This window comes from Danio rerio, chromosome 24 (genome assembly GCF_049306965.1).
Source record: "Danio rerio strain Tuebingen ecotype United States chromosome 24, GRCz12tu, whole genome shotgun sequence".
NCBI classification, from domain to species: Eukaryota; Metazoa; Chordata; class Actinopteri; order Cypriniformes; family Danionidae; genus Danio; species Danio rerio.
Genome location: NC_133199.1, coordinates 9,557,501 through 9,579,218, shown reverse-complemented (window position 1 = coordinate 9,579,218; position 21,718 = coordinate 9,557,501). Strand labels below are relative to the sequence as shown.

At 33.0% G+C, this 21,718-nt stretch overlaps 1 protein-coding gene and 1 long non-coding RNA gene across 33 annotated transcripts in view; one reads left to right on the top strand and one right to left on the bottom strand.

The window, feature by feature from the left end:
* The window catches only part of dlgap1b (discs, large (Drosophila) homolog-associated protein 1b), a 235,535-nt gene that overhangs the window by 42,063 nt on the left and 171,754 nt on the right, over positions 1–21,718 (bottom strand). The gene's annotated exons all lie outside the window — the stretch shown is intronic.
* The window catches only part of LOC141380822 (uncharacterized), an 81,717-nt gene that overhangs the window by 59,124 nt on the left and 875 nt on the right, over positions 1–21,718 (top strand). Inside the window, exon 3 of the long non-coding RNA XR_012399714.1 lies at positions 21,382–21,718. This exon is cut by the window's right edge and continues 875 nt beyond it. This is a non-coding gene — a long non-coding RNA (uncharacterized lncRNA). The remainder of the gene's footprint in view (positions 1–21,381) is intronic.

The window sequence follows — 21,718 nt, the reverse complement described above, 5'->3', positions numbered from 1 at the left end:
AAAATCTCCTGTACTGTGGTGAAGAGTCCATGCATTTGTTTAACTTTGTTACAGTAAGTTCATTCAGTATCTGTGCTTTTTTATTTTGACAGATTATGTAGTTGAATCACATTATTTACTATTTCTAATTTACAACAAAACCATACTTTTTGTACTTTTTACAAGGCCTTAGCCAGGGGGGGGTTCAAGTGGTTTGAAAGACCCACCCCCACCTGACAAAGTCCAGAATTAGACCCCTATATGAACTCATTTATCGCATTTTGACCGTTATGCCATCATAACTTGAGAAAATTATAGATAGAAGAAGGCTTTAAGACCAACAAAATTTTGAATTATAATTTTAATTACATGGGCAAATTCTGACTGAGAAAGTTTAACGAGCTAGCATTTTTTATTTGCCCATAGGCTACAGTTTTTATTTTTAAATAAGTTTTACCAGATTGCTTTTTTTAATGATGGATGATAACCAATTTGTATTTAAGTATTTTTCATATTTCTTTATTTATTTTGTCAAATGCTAATCTCATGACAATATTTAGAACAACTGGATTAACTGCAAGTTTAAATGCAAGTTTGTAAATAAATACTTCGTAGTAATATAGTATGGTGAACACTTTGACAAAATAGTAGGAAATATTTTGGTGCATCAAAAACGTGTAGTTATGATCACAATCCTTCAAGCTGATTCAGCAAAGATTAGTTCTTAAAATGTCACTAAAATGCATAATTGAATAGAAAATGAGGAAAGTAACTGGAAAAAAGTTCCACTTTTTTAGAAAAAAGAACCACTCCTTTCAATAGGCTGGCTACAAGCCTGTATTAACATGATATATTCTGCTGTTTTCTTGTTTGTTTGAACTTGTAAGATCAACACCAGAGACACAGTAGCCATGTTTGACATTTGAACAAACTGATTTTTTTATCATTCAACACTTAAGTGAAGTGCATTTCTATTAGCATTGTTGACTGTGGTTGAAAGTTCACTAAGTGACTCGAAACGAGCTCAAAATGAGCCAAGAGTTTGTGCCTTTACAATTAATTGTGTAATAATACAAATTTATTACTGTGAATATCTAATGATATTTAAATATGATTTTCAGTTAAAGTTAAATCATTAAATAAATCATGAACCATTAATGTTCATATTCATTTAAAAAATAAGCGAACAATTAATGCTTATGAATCTTCCTTTCCTTCCTGCCATAGCATATAATATGCAACTAGTGTGCTTCCATAATGTTCTTTCTAAAGCAAGATTTCCATATGAAATGTCTGTTTACTTAAAGTAATATATCTTATTAGAGTGTCTGTGCTTATTTAAATTCTTTATTTTCTTCATCCACCACTGGTCTTCTAAAATCCAGTGCATATTTCAACAATAAACAGCATCTTAATAAATGACACTGTATTATGTGGATTGTTACAAGCAAACCTTACAGTTTAGAACTGACAGAACACATTCCATTAGATTTAGTTATTCGGTTCAGACTCCAGTGTGTCAAAGTTACATTGTGCATCTACTGCCTCCTACAGGGTGAAAATAAAAGTGTTTTCATCACCTTCAGTTACTGCTACAGTTAATAATAGTCTACATATTTATTAAAACCCCTTTTTCTTGTGCTTGTATTTTTTATGTTTTTGAAAGACACTTACTGGGGTAGCATTTATTTGATTAAAAATACCCTCACCGGCCACTTTATTAGATACACATTAGTAGTACCAGGTCAAAGTTGAAGTGAGCAGAATCTTCTTTCAGTTCCACAGTATAGGCTGAAACGTAGAGCGGTCAGAGCTTTCTTTGTATTGCCCCTTGAGATTAGAATGGCCTCATTTTTATCTAATTTTAAATCATTTCATAAAACAGACCTTTTTAGCTTGGCTTTTTAAGATTTTAATAGTTTGTCTACCACATTTTTTTAAACCTTTTTAAAGGTGTTTCTTTTGCCTTAGTTCTATGTTTTTATATTCTGTCTTTTTATTTTTACCTTGTCTTATGTACAGCACTTTGGTAAGTCTTGTGACTGCTTTTAAAAAAATGAAATATTATACGAGATTTTGAAAAAATATATATTTTGAAAAGGTTAAGGTATAATTGCTTTGTAAACTATAACATAATGAAATACCAGCTTTTCATTGAACATTCAAATGTAATTACTTTTGCTTGCCTTTGATTAATCCTCGCAGAATCATACAAATCACTTTGATCAGTAGTATATTCTAAAACATTTGACTTCTTTTTAAACTTTTACGTTTGTATAACAATAAAATATCTTTGAGTATTTTTGAATTTGAGCCTTATGAAGTTCTCAAAGGCTGTATTATGAACTGTATGTTTATGCAAGTGCTTATTAGGATCTAAATCTATCAATGAGCACTGGCATTTAAATAGTCAATATTGACAAAAACAAACAAAAAAACTCAAAGGAATAGATAGACAGACAGACAGACAGATGTAGAAATATTGATACAGATATAGATGTTCTTGGGAAACATAATTGTTTTATGTTAACGGTATGTCTGATAATATTGTTTCTTCAGGAGAAAGTCTTATTTGTTTTATTTTGGCAAGAATAAAAGCAGTTATTATTTTTTTAAACACCATTTTAAGGTAAAAAAAATTGACAATATATTTTGTTTCAATAGTCTACAAAACAAACCATCATTATACAATAATTTGCCTAATTACCCAAACCTGCCTAGATAACCTAATTATCCTAGTTAGGCCTTTAAATGTCACTGTCTGTTTAGAAGTGTCTTAAAAATATCTAGTCAAATATTATTTATAGTCATCATAGCAAAGATAAAATAAATCAGTTGTTAGAAATTAGTTATTAAAACTATTATGTTTAGAAATGTGTTGGAAAAATCTGCTCTCTGTTAAACAAAAATTAAGGAAAAAAATAAACAGGGGCGTTAATAAACTTGACTTCAACTGTAGATATATGTATATATACACAGTGCTCGGCATAATTGAGTACATCCCATTGTGAAAATGAATATTTTTATCCATTTCTCAGTGAATATAGGCAATGTATTGGTGCATTTAAACAAAACAGATTTATTAAACCAATATATTTATTAAAATAATATTTTAGTCACTAAACATATTTAGAAATTGAAAGATAATGCAATTAAATTCAACCAAAAACAATTCAACCTACAAAATTTACCAAATTACCAACCAAATTTAGGAAAAATCAAAAGAAGTATTTTTTTTGGATTTAATATTTTTCTATAACTTATAAATTTGGGTATACTATCTTTTGGACTGTTCTCGTAAGTTTTTTTGTCAGATTAGTTCCAGATTTGGCTTTAGTACTGCCTAATCTAATGTATATGCACAAATAAAACATTGTGTAGATTCCTATTAAAATATGAGTTTCAAAAGACTAATTTGTGAGGGGTGTACTTATATATGCTGAGCACTGTAAATATGCACGCAGCACACAATTTGAGACCAATTTGAGTACATAGATTTTCATGATTTTACAGTTTATTTTAGTGTTCAGTGAGTCTGATAACTGTAAGTGTAAAAGTGGGAACTGCATTAGATCATCTCCTCTGTAATGTCTTAGAAAAGGTAAGCTTCAGGTCATAGATTTAGAGTAATTAACGTGAAAGCTCAGAGCTTATGTGTGTTTGTGTATTTTTCGGCATGCCCACACTAGCAGAGCATTTCAGACAGCATGTTCATTATGTCGCTCTCTCACTGACACCCTCTTTCATGTCTCTTTCTCTCACATACCGTATATACTTACACAGGCTGATTAACTCTGGGGAGGAAGAGGAAATCATATAAATCTTTGAGCTTCGAGACACCATCTTTAAGTATAAATCAGCAAAGCACCTTTCATGGTGAGCGAGGGGAGTGTCTGAAAGGAAATGATTATGTGTGCGGATGAGAAAACGAGAGCGAGAGATAGAGTAACTGAGGAAGGGAGGGAGAGATAGAGAGGAAGAAAAGTAGCAAGACTGTTTAACTGAAATGCCTTACTGAGTGATTTGTGAAGTCTGAAGAGAAGGGCTGTGCTATAGCCACACACACACACACACACATACACAAAAATCTCAAAGCAAAACCAGCTCTCTTGACGGTTTAGAATACGATATGAGTAATGCACACACATTTTATGCCCAAAAAATTCCACATTGCTTTAATCCACCCACATTAAAGGCTTCGTTTACACCTGGTATTAAAGGAATAGTTCACTCAAAAATGAAAATTCTGTCATCCACTTGTTCTAAACATGTTTGAGTTTCTTTCTTCTGTTTAACACAAACAAAGATATTCTAAGAAATAATTGATTCCACAGACTTCCATACAGTTGAAGTCAGAATTATTAGCCCCACTTTGATTTTTTTCTTCCCTTTTTTAGATATTTGCCAAATGATGTTTAACAGAGCAAAGACATTTTCACAGTATGTCTGATGATGTTTTTTATTCTGGAGAAAGTCTTATCTGTTTTATTTTGGCGAGAATAAAAGCAGTTTTATTTTTTTTAAAAGCCATTTTAAGGTCAAAATGATTAACTCCTTTAATCTATATTTTTTTATCAATTGTCTGCAGAATAAACCCCTGTTATACAATGATTTGCCTGGTTAACCTAATTAAGCCTTTAAATGTCACTTTAAGCTATATGGAATTGTCTTAAAATATCTATTAAAATTTTATTTACTGTCATCATGGCAAATATTATATAAAGCAGTTATTAGAAATGGGTTATTTAAACTCGTATGTCTAGAAATGTGCTAAAAAAAATCTCTTTGTTAAACAGAAAATAGGGGAAAAAATAAACAGGGGGACTAAAAATTCTGACTTCAATATTTATTTATTTAACTACAGAAGTCAATGGCTGCCAGTTTCCAGAATTCTTCAAAATATTTTCCTTTGTGCTCAACTGCACTAAATACATTTTTTTTGGGTGAGTTATCTCTTTAAGATTTTTCTCTTTTAACATTTAATAAATGCCGCCTTGATGAACAGAATATTTTTCTCAAAAACAACAATGTTTGACCGGAAGTGTAGTTTTGATTTTTATAAATCAACCAACGATTTTAAATATATAAATATTCAAATAGATTTGCTACATAAAGCTTTTTAAAATGACTCTTTTGGGCTGTTTGTGAAGCTACATTATTGAAATCAAATGATTGATTTGCATTGATGATAATAATAAAAATAATAATAATAATAATAATAATAATAATTTATTAAAGTTTTGCTGCATCAGCAATGTTTATTTCTGCCTTGTAAATGTGTTTAAAATCATTATATTGTTGACAATGATCTCTCTTAATCTTCAACACAGAAGAGAAAAATTGCTAGCACTCTTGCAGTTAAAATAAATCAAACTGATGCTCTCATGTGTCATGATTGGACAGCTTGCAGCTAAAAGTGACACATGCTGCAAACACCCAGAGTCATTTACACACTCTGGGTTAAACCCCAAGCCGACAGAGAATGTTTATATCAAGCAATATGAAATGACTTAATCAGATATTAAGTAAGTTGGATTTCTTTAGTTTTGTCAACCCAAATTAACTCAGCAACCCAGCGATTTTGTGCAACAGGCCTCAGGCACAAACTACCAACTACTCCCTGCCTATAGTTACTTAACATGTTTTCATTATAAAGCCTTTCAGACCAGAGGCCTGGTTAGAAAATGTACAGACCAGGACAACAGTATTACAACCACCTCAAAGTTAGAAGCAACTCAAATTCACTGCACTGGATACACTGAATAGACTTCTATCACTTATGTGAAGTGGGTAGCCTACAGCACATCTAATAACATATTTATACAATGATGCTTTGATGATCAAGAAAATCATATTGTTCTTGGGCATTGATTGAATTACAAAGACAATCTGTAACCTAAGTGACTAAATATAAATTAAAACACTGACTTGGCAGCAAACAGAAATAAATCGTAATGTGCTAAAATGCAAAAACTTAAGTTAATGTAATCAACAGATAAATATTAACGCAATTAATACAAAGTGACACTACACTTAAATATAAAACGGAAAATATATCAATATAAATATAGAAGCTAATATGATTCTATAATAACCTAAAAAAAACAAAACAGTTGTATTATAGTAACTATATTTGTAGACTTTAATATTTAAAAACAATGCTTTAAACATTGACATGCTGTGTCTTTCTGTAATGATTGACAGGTATATTTTAATGGAGGCAGCATGTTATTTATAACACGTGCTTTCTCCACTCTCTCGTTATATGATATCGCCATCTAGTGCTCAGTATCGGAACGTTTCACTAAAAACTCTGCATGTCTAACGGATTGGAGGCTTATTTATATATTTTTTATTAATATATTATATTATATTTATATTTACTTATTATTTAAACAATTGTATATGCTATTGCGTGTAGGAAGATGACAGACTTTCTTTTCATAATATCAGCTTGGAGTTCAAAAATATTGATTTATTTCATTATTACTGCAGAGGACTTTTATTAAAAAAATCAATATGAAAGTCGTCTGATTCTGTGTAATAACAGTATAATCAATAAGGATGAGATCGCTTATAAGTGAGTGTCTGTATTGATCGACTTCACTGCATGGCTTGTTTCTGATATCACTGCTGCCAAATTTGGCATTCTGAGTCAGCTGGTTCACACTTTCATTACACAATCTCTATAAAAATCTCTCCTATTGGACAGGAGAACATCGAAATAAATACCAGCATGATGTATATGGTTCCTTTTTTGGATTAGACTACAAAAAAAAAAGCCTACTTTAAGACTACTTTATAAAGCTTTAGTTCAGCATTTTCAGGTTTTTAGTTCTGTATTCTTTAAATCAAAGGTCTCAAACTGGATTCCTGGAGGGCCGCAGCTCTGCACAGTTTTGCTCCAACCCTAATCAATCACAGTTTATCCAACTAATCAAGGTGTTTAAGATTACTAGAGACTATTAAGCAGGTGTGAGTTGGAGGTGGTTGGAGATAAACTATGCTGAGCCGCGGTCCTCCAGGAATTGAGCTTGGGGCCGCTGCTTTAAATGTTTTTTGTTTTAATCTCATTTTCAAATTGTTATTCAATTCATTTACAGTTGAAGTCAGAACCATTAGCCAACCCCCCACCCCAAGATTTCAACACATTTCTAAACAATAGTTTTAGTAACTAATTTCTAATTACTGATTTATTTTATCTTTGCCATGATGACAGTAAATAATACTTTACTAGATATTTTTCAAGACACTTCTATACAGCTTAAAGTGACATTTAAAGGCTTAATAACTAGATTAATTATGTTGACTAGGCAGGTTAGAGTAATTAGGCAAGTTCTTGTATAATGATGGTTTGTTCTGTAGACTATCGAAAAAATGTAGCTTAAAGGGGCTAATAATATTGTCCTTAAAATAGTGTTTAAAAAATTAATAACTGCTTTTATTCTAGACAAAATAAAACAATAAGACTTTTTTTCAGAAAAAAATATGATCAAACATACTGTGAAAATTGTCTTGCTCTGTTAAACATTATTTGAGAAATATTTAAAAACAGAAAGGTCCTATAAATTCTGACTTCAACTGTATATAATCGGTTTCAGTAATTTTTATTTTCAGTTATTTTGTGAATACATTTGTTTAGTTTATATGTTTGTTTTCAGTTTTAGATTATAGTGTAACAGTTTTAAGCAAAATCTAATTATTCCAGCAGATTTGAGCTTTTTACCAGGATGGAGTTACACATATCCTTATGACTTTATGATTATTAATGAAGTTGAATGATGAAGAGTCTAGCCTATATGATGACCTTAGTGTCATCCCATTTCAGAGTAAAACTGGAATAATAGATGTGTGATTGCTTTTCTGTATGCCAAATGTTTTGCTTCCTCAGGATCTACCCAGCCAAGTCAGTGGTCATGGAGACCTCCTTAGTGGACCTGGACTTTTAAAGAATTGGAAACAACTGTTTCCTGAGTTAGGCAACGCAGCGGTGTTGTCTCACAGCAAGAAAGTCGCTGCTTCGAACTTCGAACGTTCACCTGGGTTTCCTTCGGGTGCTCCGGTTTCCCCCACAGTCCAAAGACATGCAGTACAGGTGAATTGGTTAGGCTAAATTGTCCGTAGTGTATGAGTGTGTATGGATGTTGCTGGACAATGCTGACCCCGTATTAATAAAGGGACTTACCCGAAAAGAAAATGAATGAATGGATGTTTTCTGAGATATCTGCCATTTATATGTGTTAAATATTTTAAAGTTAATTCTTTTGTATGTACGCTGCAAGTTTGGATGTATTGTAGCGGTTTTGAACCACTTTTGATAAAGACGGCTGAGAGTACACTCAGCCTTGGGTAAGAAACAGATTGTACTTTGTGTGAGTGTTTTATATATTTTTGGATCATTTCACCGTTCTGGGGTCAGTGGCTGTCTGACATTTGTATGTTTGAGATTGTACACACGCACAAGCCTATATGTGTTTTAACCAATCAGGTTGAAACACCTATATGTATCACGCAGTTAATGACGTTAAGTGAGAGTGTAATTGTTGATGTTTTAAGATTGTAAGTAGAGTGGCTTACGACCTCATTTGCAAATGGTGAAGCTGGCTTCTGCTGATGAAAGTGCAAACCATCTTCAGTAAACTTTCTTTTTAATTGAAGCTTTGACACCGGCTCTTCTTCATCTGACAGACTGCTCATTTTTGAGTGAAAAGGGGTAAATATCCCTAAAGTTTTTTTATTAGAAAAAGCTCAGAAAATATAGTTATACTCTGGAGTTTTTATTTACAAAAATAAGTTTGATTTGAACCTAAAAAATGAAGAAAAAATATCTATGTTAAAAAACAAACAAAAAAGGAAACAAATATGAGAACAAATATGCTAGAGATGTAAACTATCTGCCATGATTAACGCCATAAATGAAAGAGTTTATCAAATTGTCACAGCAATGCACATCCTCTGGTTGTAAAAAAAAAAAAAAAAGAAAGGAAAAAAATTCTGCATAGGAAACTTATCAGGGCTAATAATAATACAGTTTATTTGTATAGCACTTTTCCTAAATGCATGCAACTCCAAGGGCTTCACAAACAACAAACAAGCATTAAAATAAACCACAAAAGAATGTATAGACAAATAAAGCATTATAAACAACAAATACATACTCAGATAAAAGCGTACACGTACATGCATATATCCGCACAATCACACACACAATAGTCCTCACATATGCATGCACACACCGTACATGCATACATTCATACACCTACACAATTTACATAAAACGCATACACTTCACAAACTGTTATATTCATACGCAACTTTAAAAAGATGCGTCTTAACTCTTAACTTTTTAAAAACATGAATGCTGGAGGATTCTTTCACTTCATTTGGGAGACATTTCCAAATTTGTGAAGCATAAATGAAGTGCTGCCAGATCACATCAGGTTTACAGTGAAATTCTAAAAATCCAGCGCCAGAAGAGCGTAGCAAACGATTTGGATTATATTTTGATAAGCAGTCAGAAATGTACGAAGGAAAATAATATAAGGATCTTAAAATCTATGCTCTGGTGCACTGCTAACCAGTGTAATTCTATTAATGCTGGTGTAATATGCTCTTGTTTCATTATTTAATTAAATCTCTGGCTGCTGCATTTTGTATCAGTTGCAACTTCCTTATAGAACCAAGCATTGCAATAATCAAGCCGAGTGAAAATTAAAGCATTAATTAATTTCTTGCCATCATTAAATAGGATGAAAATATGTATATGCACTGTCAGAAATAAAGGTATATAAAACTGTTACTGGGGTTAGTAGTACCTTTTTATTACTTCTAGGTGTTGATTTTCACCTTTAATGTACAACTGTGGACCTTTTAGGTGCAAAGCTTTATTTCTAAAAATGCGGTAATTATTTAATGTTGTAACGTTGCTGCTGTATTGCGCTATAGCTTAAAAAAAAACATCTGATGACTAGATATTCATACATTGACTGATGACACAGCCAACTTGTGTTCATGGACCAGCTTGGACCATTCCAATATCCCTTACGAAGAGCTAAATAAAAAATAAACACTAGGGAGGCATCTATGTGTATGACATGAGTGCCATATGATCATTCATTGACATCATCCCATCCTCGGTTCCCCAGGACAACAGTTTAAATGGATTAGTTGCCACGGCAACAGCAGCATCCTGCACCTCAAAGGCTAAACGTAGCTAATGTTGTGCTCAAGTCACTTATTTGTTCAGCACAGCACACATCTTGACCCGCAACAACAACAACAACTCAATGTCAGAACATTATGTTTTTCTTCAGAAACACTAGAATCACTCTTGTAGATGTTAATGACATGTTCTGTATTGAACTAGGAACACACAAACACAGCAACAGCTTTTATTTATAGAGAGCAGGGATCATCACAGGATAGCTAAACTATGAATGGGATCGCTTATGCAGTACTCACGCTGAATCCTGGGTGGGCTCTTATGAAAAATACACCCATGCTAATAGTTTTCGAAGTTTTGCTTTTGGGAGAATCACACCACTACTTTTTGGATCATGTCTACTGCTTACAACAAATGACAAAGCATCAAAGACATAAAGGATTTTCAATAGTCAAAACAATAATTCTATTAGAATGTCTTTGGTTGCATTTATTATTATTTTTTTTTAATGTCCAGCATGATTACCACATATATTTTCTTTAATTTTAGTTAGTTAAATAAGTACTCTTCAATGCAAAAATAAAAATAAATAAAATATGTAAACAATTAGAGTCAGAATTATTAGCCTCCCTGAATTATTAGTGCCCCTGTTTATTTATTTATTTATTTATTTTAATGGAGGGAAGACTGTTTCAGCACATTTCTAAGCATAATAGTTTAAAAAAAAACTTATTTCTAATAACTTATTTATTTTTATTTTTGCCATGACGACAGTAAATAAAATTTTACTAGATATTTTTCAAGACATTTCTATACAGCTTAAAGTGGCATTTAAAGACATAATTAGGTGAACTAGGCAGGTTAGGGTAATTAGGCAACTTGTTCTATAATGATAGTTTGTTCTGTAGACTATAGAGGGAAAAAATTGCTAAAAGGAGCTAATAATTTGGTCCCAAAAATGTTTTTTAAAAATTTAAAAGCTTTTATTCTAGCCGAAATAAAACAAATAAGACTTTCTCCAGAAGAAAAAATGTTATCAGACATACTGTGAAAATTTCCTTGCTCTGTTAAAAAAAATAAATAAATAAAGAGGGGGCTAATAATTCTGACTTCAACTGAGTATATATATTATTTAGCTCTTTTTCATTTATTTATGGTTATGTATTATGGAAGCTTGGTGTCTGCTCTGTCGACTTTTGATGTTGAAAATGTCAATTCTGCAGTTTAACACCGACTTTTATTGACATTTTAGTACACACTCAGAAATAAAGGTAATCTGTCACTGAGGCGGTATCTTAGGACCTTAAGTGTACCTTAAAGGTACTAATGTCCAATGTGGTAATTGTTTTTTTTAGGTGTTAATATGTACAAAACATATACTCTATGAAAATGTGGTGTAGTTTTAAACAATGTATTGTTTAAACAAATATATATATATATATATATATATATATATATATATATATATATATATATATATATATATATATATATATATATATATACATACATACATACATACATACATACATACATACATACATACACACAATTAAATCTGTAACAGAAAATATGTATTACTTGATTTTTAAACCATGATTTCCAAAAACACCCCAGACCATTATCACTTCACTATTAAGAATATCAATAAAAAGTCAGTTTTTGAAATTTTCTAAATCAAATACATGCAAAATTAATGTAAAACTATGAAAAACTGTTAATTTACAGAATATTTTTAGTGATTCATGTAATATTTTAACTACAATTTTTAATAGTATTTAATTTAACTAGAATCTTTGCTTGCATTGGATATACATTAAATTTATGTACACTGTAAAAATATATCAATTAACAGGGTTTTTTTTATTCACATGTTTTACGGTTGTGAATTGCATTGAGATATTAATCTCTGCTCTGTCAACATTTGATGTTGAAAATTCAAAGTGACTTTTATTGACATTTTAATAAAAAATATATCATAAATAATATATCAAGAAATAAGTCTTTAAAACAGAAAACGTAATGGCAGCACAGCATCAGCCCAGGCAACAATCTATTACTTTAAACTATTAGAAATATAATTAAAAGTCACTTTTACAAACTTTTTAATGTTAAATGTTGTTGAAAGAAACATCAAGGCCCCATAATGCAATTCAAAGGTATGAATAAACAGGGAATAAAAAATTAAACAAAAACTACACTGTAAAACATTAAATGAACAGTTAGTCAGCACAAGTTTTTAGGTCATTGTCACTTATTAAACTAAGGTAATCATGTTGATTTTATAAGTTATGCAAGCAGTTTTAAGTCAGTTTAACAAAATAAGTTCAATGGACTCAAAGTTAATTTGATTCAGCTTAAATTAAGGCAACCAGGATTTTTTTTTACAGTCCAGTAGTTTACAGATTTTTTTGCAGTGTAAAATCACTTTTGCCAATTTAATAAAGGTGGACACCAAAATGGGATATCTCGTCATAAAATAAACATAAGCATGTAGTCTCACCTCTCTGAGCTTTATTTGTCTATTAGTGTTTTTTTTTTTTTAAACCCTGCCTGACACCTGCTTCCTAATATCACACATGACATAGTCTACCAAAATAGACTGATGCTGGACAGAGTTCAGGATCTCTCCCTCCATTTCTCTCTCAAACAAGCACAACAAACTCATATAGTGACTTTTTTTTTTGATAAATATTACATACAAATGTTAAGCTATTATTAATTATGAATAGCCTAATATTAAATTAGGCTACTATTTGACATTTTAAATCCACATGTATAGGCCTATAATAATAAACTAAGGCTGCTTTAGCTGGCCTGTATCATCATTGATATATAGACCTATTCCAAACCAGCCCTATTCTAAAATATTGTATTATTTATTGATGACTATTTATTACTTATTTTAAAATTAGGATGTTTTATTTGATCAATATTGATGTGTGACCGTAATAAGCTCATAAAACGAATGCTGACTCGCAACAGTCATTGAACAATGAGTAAGCACAATATGACGATCTCCCTCATCATATCCGATCACACTGTCAAACAAACAAATGACGAGAGAGAGAGAGAGAGAGAGAGAGAGAGAGAGAGAGAGAGAGAGAGAGAGAGAGAGAGGCGCGTGCATGTACTCACAGAGGCGGCGGATCCAGCAGTCACACATACCCTGCAATTTTCGGTAAACAGTAACCGGCGAGAGAACGAGAGACAAAAGCGACTGAATGAATCGGCGGGATCTGCTGTTAAACTCCAGCTTGGCTGTGAATGGAGCTAATGGATCTGCACTGAGTCGCTGTTCGCGCTCGTTTGCTGCTGTAGTTGAGTCACGGGCGGGTACGGGACCGGCCCACACCGTCACATCCGTCAAACACACCGATTCCCGTACCGGCTAAAGCACGAGTCTGCGGGACTTCCCATCACACTGAACCGAGTAACCCCGTATACTAAATCAGAGGGAAATTATACTAAAATAAAAGGGAGAAACTTTAAAAAGGATACTAAAACCAAAGGGAGAAAAAATAAACTAGGTGGATGATGAGATGTTGAACCCAGTCGAAGATAGAAAATAAATAGCCTACTTACTTTAGCATTATTGTCCAAAGAGACAACTAACGGAGGGGACATTTCCCCACCTAGGCCAGCCTATTTCCAGAATTATTTTAATGTCCCAACCAATAATTTAACCTCTAAAATAAAATAATTATCTCTCAATTGCCAAACAACAATTAGAATAAAATGGTTATTGCGTCACATGCCTCACTTTTGCCAGAAGTCTGCATTAATTTTTTCCGCAAAGTAAAATAATGTAAATTTCCTTTCTGCAGCATGAGATATAGTTGATGTAATTTTATTTTTTGTATTATTAATTGTATTTTATTTATTCATTTGTTTATTTATGTTTTTAAAATATTGAAATAGAACTTGAGAGATTCAGTTTTTGTGCTGCAAAGTCCCCAACAATATCAAATGCAACTCTACGCCCTTGTCTTTAATAGATGTGTTCAAATAAACACTTTAAACAATGTGATTTTATAGCCTCAATGGTGTAATTACAAATACTCAAATTACTGTAATTAGTTTTTCTCAGGAATTGTAATTTTCCAAGTACTTTTAAAAATGTGTACTTTTATACTTTGCCTCTATTAATTAATAGTACAGTATTGGTACTTTTACTCCACTACTTTCCTTCACCCAGTCACTACTTTATTTTTTCCTGTCTATGGGGATTAGAGAAATCAGTACTGCGATTTTTTTTTTTTTTTTGTCCAATCAAATCACACATACATGAACTACCTCAAGACATTTATAATTGCAGCAAACTGTATAGCATTAAAATTAGATAGTATTTTTTTTTCTTCTTTTTATGTTCTTATATACCACAAATCTATTCTTTTAAATTATATTTATATTCCCTGAGTCAATGATAAAATAAAATGTAACAATTAATAATAATTTACAGGTTAAGTTATATATATATATATTAACTGCATATTCTAAAATTCTTAAGGCCAATGTATACAACATCCCTAGTGTTATTTAACAAGTGTAAATGTGCAATGATCATGTGTATGCGCTTTTCCTCTAAAACTCAATCCATGCCCTTCAGTCAAGCCTCTCTTAAATCATGGGGCATTAAACATCAGACATTGTGATTTTGCTCAATCTCGCCCTCGTGTGGTAAAAGATCAGCAACGCAACTCGCATCTGTTTCATCTCTCCTCTGTCTCCGCATTTTTTTTTCATATGTAATCGTTATGACCATGCTTTTTGAAGAAACGCGCAACCTATTATACACCACTAAAAGCTAATTTAGACCTCTCACGTACAATTTATGTAATAAAATAATGCTAAAATCATTTGGTTTATGGATAAACAGGATTTAACTCAACATCAGAATTGGATTAATTTTAGACTATCCAGTAATAAAAACAAGTACATAAATGACTTCACGAGGTGGTTTTTAACTTAATTTACTACATTTGCAAGACTATAAATGTAGATAAAAACACACACATTTAGCAATTTCCATAAACATTAATCTTGAACTGTGCTAGCTGTAGTATTATGCATAAATGCAATGACCACACACTCTTAGAAATAAAGGTACAACATCTGTCACTGGGGTGGTATACCTTTTCAAAAGGTAACCGTTTGTACTAAACAGGTGGGCAATAGTAGGGTTGAGTTTTGTACCTTCTAAGGTTTAATTTGTACACTTAATGTACTTTGAGGTACACATTTGTACTTTTTGGCTATTCACATGTTCAGAACAAAAATGTACCTTTTGAAAAGGTTCCACCTCAGTGACAGATTTTGTATCTTTATTTTTAAGAGTGCAGATACCTCACACTCTTACATAAAAAGTATTAAATTTGTTTAAACTTAGGTTTTAATCAATCAACCAATTAATTAATCAAATAAATCAACAAATCAATTAATCATGATTTATAAGGAGTATTCCTAATGAGAACCAAAAATGCCTCCAAACATAAGATAAATTATTTTGGGGTAACTAATACCTAATTCAAACATGGTTTCTTACGTAAAGGATACACAGATCAAAGTAACTTTTTTTTAGTGATGGCAACTTACATCAAACTGACTAAAGATAATAGTTAAAAAATGTTTTGTTAAAACCCAGTAATCTGATTTCCATTATGCATAAAACACTTGTCATTACTTTTTGTTATATAATTTTTACATTGTGTCATTTATTTATTATTTAGTATTAGACGTCATTAGTCATTCAATAATGACACAACAATGCAATAATGCTTTTTTCCTGTGTGTTCTCTATGAATAAATACAAGTGATAGATTGTAAATATAAATGTCTCACAGTTAAAATAATAATTTCAATTTGAAGTAAATAGTGTATTATTGTTATGAATATATATTTTTCTACTTTTTATTCATTAAATTTATTTAAAAATTTTACAGTAATGGGAGTATTGCCTGATAAAAATTCAGCTTCGCCACAAAAAGATATGATATTTTAAACTATATATACATAATAATAAGTTCTAAAAGAAAATTGTAAGAAAATAAGTGTAATAAATTTATTGTGCTTGCCAAGGTTGCATTTATTTGATAAAAAAATACAATATAAAACTTCTAAATGTTGCATAAATGCAATATCACACTCGTAGCAATGCGATATGGCTGTATATCAGCACTTGGGGGAGGTGTGTGACGCTGCAGCCATAGCACACTGCTACAATTGTGATAGTGTTTACACAACAGTTTGACGGCATAACCATGGATATAAAAAAGATAATCAAACACAGAGATTCTAAAATTTCTTTTGGGAACTATTTTCGAGGAAGTAATTTCTTCCACCATTCCTTCTCATCTCCAGCTGATGTCAGAACAGTGGAAATTGTTGCTCAAAAACACGTCACTCTAGAGCTAGTATTTCAATAGTTGATGGATATTGGTGCAGACACGTCCCCTCTGTCCATGCTAAATCTATGCCCCTGGTCTAGAGACATTTCCCAGTATTTCACTAGTAGATTACTATGCTATAAATACAGCACTACAACATAGAAAAGTGAGAGATCGACCTAGAATGTCACTTACCTGTTTTATAATGATTTGATCAGCTGTAGTTTGAAATGCAAAAAGAAAGAGTTTTTCTCCCTCACGGACTTATTATGCAGTCAACCATCTTTGCTCTGTTCAGTATGACAGGCTGATGGCTGCTGATCTCTGAAATGATAAATATTTTAAAATAGGCACTATCCTTATATATAAACTGCATAGTTGCAATCTAAACAACTACATTCTTGCCTAAAAAGCCTCAAGTTTATTATGTTGTCCAAAAGCTGCAATATTTGTCGAACTGTAGTGAGTTTATTGACCTGCTGTCACTCTATGTGGGAGGAGTTATACACCAGAGTGAAGAGGCTGTAAGAGTGCTGAAGAATATCACACGGCTATCAGCCAATCAGATTTGAGAACCAGACAGAACTGTTGTATAAATATTATAATTATCTATAATTTTATTTATTTTCAAATCAAATAAATGCAACTTTGGCAAGCACAAGAAATTCGTCTTTGAAGGCACTGTTAAGCATCAGTCGCGATTCAGATGAAGAATGGTGGAATCTGTTTTGAAGCATCTTCCTAATCATTAAAGTACTCACTAGGAGCTGGAGTTTTCTTGTAAGCTGAAGGCATGAATGCATTATATCCCATTACCCTCGAGAAAGAAGCAGACAGAGAAAGAGATGGACAGAAAAGCAGATGATGCACACAAAAAGAGCAACGCTCAGACAGACGGCCAGTTCTAATCCCTTAATGCTGTGGAAATGACATTTAGATCAAAGCTGCTAAAAGGACAAATGTGATATGCATTTGTGCACATCTGTGAGTGTGTGTGCGTGTTTGTGTAACTCTGAATATGGGACAGCTTTAAAACTCTGATTAACCAGTTACTGTAGTTCGCATTCAAAGATTGAGTTATTGAGTTCATGTTGTAAGATTGAACTGGTCAGGCCACTTTTTATTATCGCTAACATACAGAAATTTGCTGCTTTCTAAATAGAAAGACTGTTCAAAATAACTTAAAATATCAAAATATTTTCTCTTTTTTGTGACATTTTTATTTCAACTTCATTTCAAAACTGCATGGTATGTTTACTGTGTTATTATTGATTACTATTTGAATTTGTTTGATGATCTGAAATATTAAAGTGTGACAAACATGCAAAAAATAAATCAATAAGGGGGCAAACAATTATTATTCATTTATTAATTTTCATGTCGGCTTAGTCCCTGTATTAATCCGGGGTCGCCACAGCGGAATGAACCGCCAACTTATCCAGCAAGTTTTTAAGCAGCGGATGCCCTTCCAGCCGCAACCCAACTCTGGGAAACATCCACACACACACACACTCACACACACACACACACTCATACACTACAGACAATTTAGCCTACCCAATTCACCTGTACCGCATGTCTTTGGACTGTAGGGGAAACCGGAGCACCCGGAGGAAACCCACACGAACGCAGGGAGAACATGCAAACTCCACACAGAAACGCCAACTGAGCCGAGGCTTGAACCAGCGACCTTCTTGCTGTGAGGCGACAGCACTACCTACTGCGCCACTACTTCGCCCACAATTTTTATTATTATTTTTATTATTTTTTTTTACTAATGAATTAGAAGTTGAAATTTTGTCAAAAACCTACTTTATTTGATATCAACTTCTTAGGAGTATAAAAGCAATACTACACTTACAATTATGTTTTACTGAATATCTACAAAACACAAACATTTACGTGATCAAAGGGAAAATAACAACCCACTAACATGCATATACTGTAAAGTTAAATTCAAAATTATTTGTCCTGCTGTGAAATTGTAATTCTTTTCAAATTTTTCAAAATATTAAACATTCTAAATATTTAACAAAGCAGCGGTATTTTCACAGTATTTGCTAGACCAGTTTAAAAAATGTTAATTTCAATATTAATAGCACCATTAAGATTTTTTTCTTTTCGACTAGCTACAGAACAACCACTTTCATCCAATAATTTGCCTAATTAACCAAACTTTCTTCATTCATTTTCTTTTCAGTTTAGCCCCTTTATTAATCAGGGGTTTCCACAGCGGAATTAACCGCCAACTTATCCAGCACATGTTTTACGCAGCTGATGCCCCCCCCAGCCACAAACCAACACTGGGAAACACCCACACACGCACATAATCTATGGCTAATTTAGCTCATTCAATTCCTCTGTACAGTCTTTGGACTGTGGGGGAAACTGGAACACAGGGAGAACATGCAATCACCACACAGAAATGCCAACTGACCCAGCCGGGGCTCGAACCATGCAGCGACCTTCTTGCGATTGTGCTACCCACTGCACCACCATGCTGGTCTTAATTAACCTAATTTATAATTAATAAGAGGAAGAATTCCTTACATTTATATAGCGCTTTTCTGGGCTCTCAAAGGGCTTTACTCATCCACCTGGATGACACGACGGCAGCCATTGGTGGATTGGTGGCGAGGAGAAGAGTGATGAGGCCAATTATGATATATGGATGGTTAGGACTCCAGTGGGCAAATTTGGCCAGGATGCCGGAGTTAAATCCCTACTCTTTTATTTTTTTAAACAACCACAGAGAGTCAGGCCCTCAGTTTAACTTCTCACCTGAAAGCAGTTTAGAGTCCCTATCAATATATTTAGGCTTTAGGATGTTGAGCACCCTCTGCTGATCTCACTAACACCACTTCCAGCAGCAACCTAGCTTTCCCATGTGGTCTCCCATTCAGGTACTGCTTAGCTTCAGTGAGCGACCATGTGAGACTTGGCAAGGATAAAATAAACAAAAAAATTGTTATTAAAACTATTATGTTTACGAATGTCTTTTATGCCCTGACCCACCTTTATTTTTCTGACCGGCTTCCTGGGACTTTTACCTCTACTTTACCACTTTACACTTGGAAAGAAGTAGATATGCCACCTCTGGGAACTTTGCAAAACTTGATAAAATGTGGGATCTAGTCCAGAGTGTATTTTTAAGGCATGTTTGTGTTTATATTTTCATATATCTTACTTTGATTATAAATTATGCATGTAATAGAGCCATTTTAACAAATAAAAATACTTACAGGTTGTGGATCATAACCCACAGCTTCGTCTGTTATGGTTGGAGCTGCTCCTTTTTTTATTTATTTATTTATTTTTTTACTATATATACGTTTTTGTAATAACATAACACCAAATAGTGTACATCATGTATATATGTTAACAAAATTATCTCTGTGTTATTACCTGATACTAACTAGAACATGCACCAAAACACTAGCAAACAATACAGCAATTATACAGTACCATCAAAAAAAAAAAAAAAAAACAATTAAAAAAATCTCGGCCAGACTAATGGAATAAGACACAAAATAGAAAAAAGGTAAACATGTAAAAACATGTAAAAAGGAGGGGGAGAGAAGAAAAAAATTATTACCAAAAAAAAATTACAGAAACATTCTTAACCTATACATCTAAGCAAGGGGCCCCATATTTTGTCATATATATTCTGTTTGCCAAATCTAGAGAAACGTAACATTCCAGCTTGAGGGCACAAACCATTTCAGCTAACCATTACAAAAAAAATTGGGGGTGTTGTGGATTTCCACTCTATCAGAATCACTCTCTTGGCATGCACCATGCCAAACATAAGGGAGAGATGTTGATGTTTAGGCCAAGTTAGAGCCTGGTCTGAACATCCAAACAGTGCTATTTCCACGTCAATTTTAATGTCTATTTCGAAAGCCTGGGAGTAAAGTCTAACTATTACAAAATTCAGACACTTCTGGACAGGACCAGAATATATAACCATACGTCCTGACTGCGCCTCTGCATTTATCACACAAAGGAGAGATAGAACGATATAGCTTAGTTATTGAGGAGTTTTTAGCCGTATCCAGCACAGAACTAGGGGATTCTGGAAGCTCTCCTTTGTAAAATGCTAGCTATATCTTTTTTAAATAATTCTTTAAAACATAAACTAAATTGCAAGCACTTCTGTCTTTGTGTCGTGTCCTTTGGAAGCCCAAACAAGAAGCAGAAGAAGCTCTGTGGAAATAGCAGTGTTTGGACGGCATTTTAGCTTTCTCTGCTATAACATTACAGCGCCTTAGGCCACGCCCATTCGCTGCACGGCCTGTATGTGCATGGTGAATACGCGTAACCTGAAGCGTTTGTGATATCACTAGCCCGGATGTATTTTTAGATAACTTCCTTTGCTGTATGCTTTGCTACGCTAACTCCGTAAAAGCCAATGTCTCCCTTTGCATTGAACTTATTATAAGCGTATTACATTCAGAAACATTATGTTCACACAACTACATTACACATCAACTAATGTTTCAAATATGACATCATAGTGGACCACCCCTTAAAAGGCATTGAAAAAAGGCTCTCTAAATAAATAAAAAAAAAGAATTGGGAAATATAATTGTCACAGGCTAATCATTTTGACTTCATATGTATAAAGGTATTTCCACACATGCTCGAAATACTTCATGTTTCAGTCAACATTCAAGGTTTTCTTTTTCATGCTTTTAGCTCCCTATGATCAATTTCTTCAGCAACAGTAAGTCAATAATGTGTGTATGTGTTTTTGCGTAGTCCCCCGAGCCTGAGGAAAAAGCATCAGGTGTGCTTGTGTTTTATTTTGTGTACATCAATATAACACACTGTTTGTTTCTATTTTGCCTTCAGGCCTTGTGTTCCTCCAGTGAAAGCCTTTCCCACTGACAGTGATTTCAGCGTTGCTGGAGGTCGACAAGCAACTGTGCTTTGTGCTTCTCCTTATTCCAGTTCTACTGAAGTTATGAACTGAATCATGAGGCGTAGGTCATGTGATTAAATCCCATTATGATTCATTTGCATAATGTTACATAAGAGAAGTTGCTTAGCGTTTCGTCACCAGGGCTGTCATGCCGCCTCAAATATGCTTCAACTCTTAATGAGAATGAATGAATTCTTGCTCCCTCTTCACTCCAAGCTGGTCAAGAGTTTGCCAAGTGCGATCCTGAATTAACAAATATATGTTGTT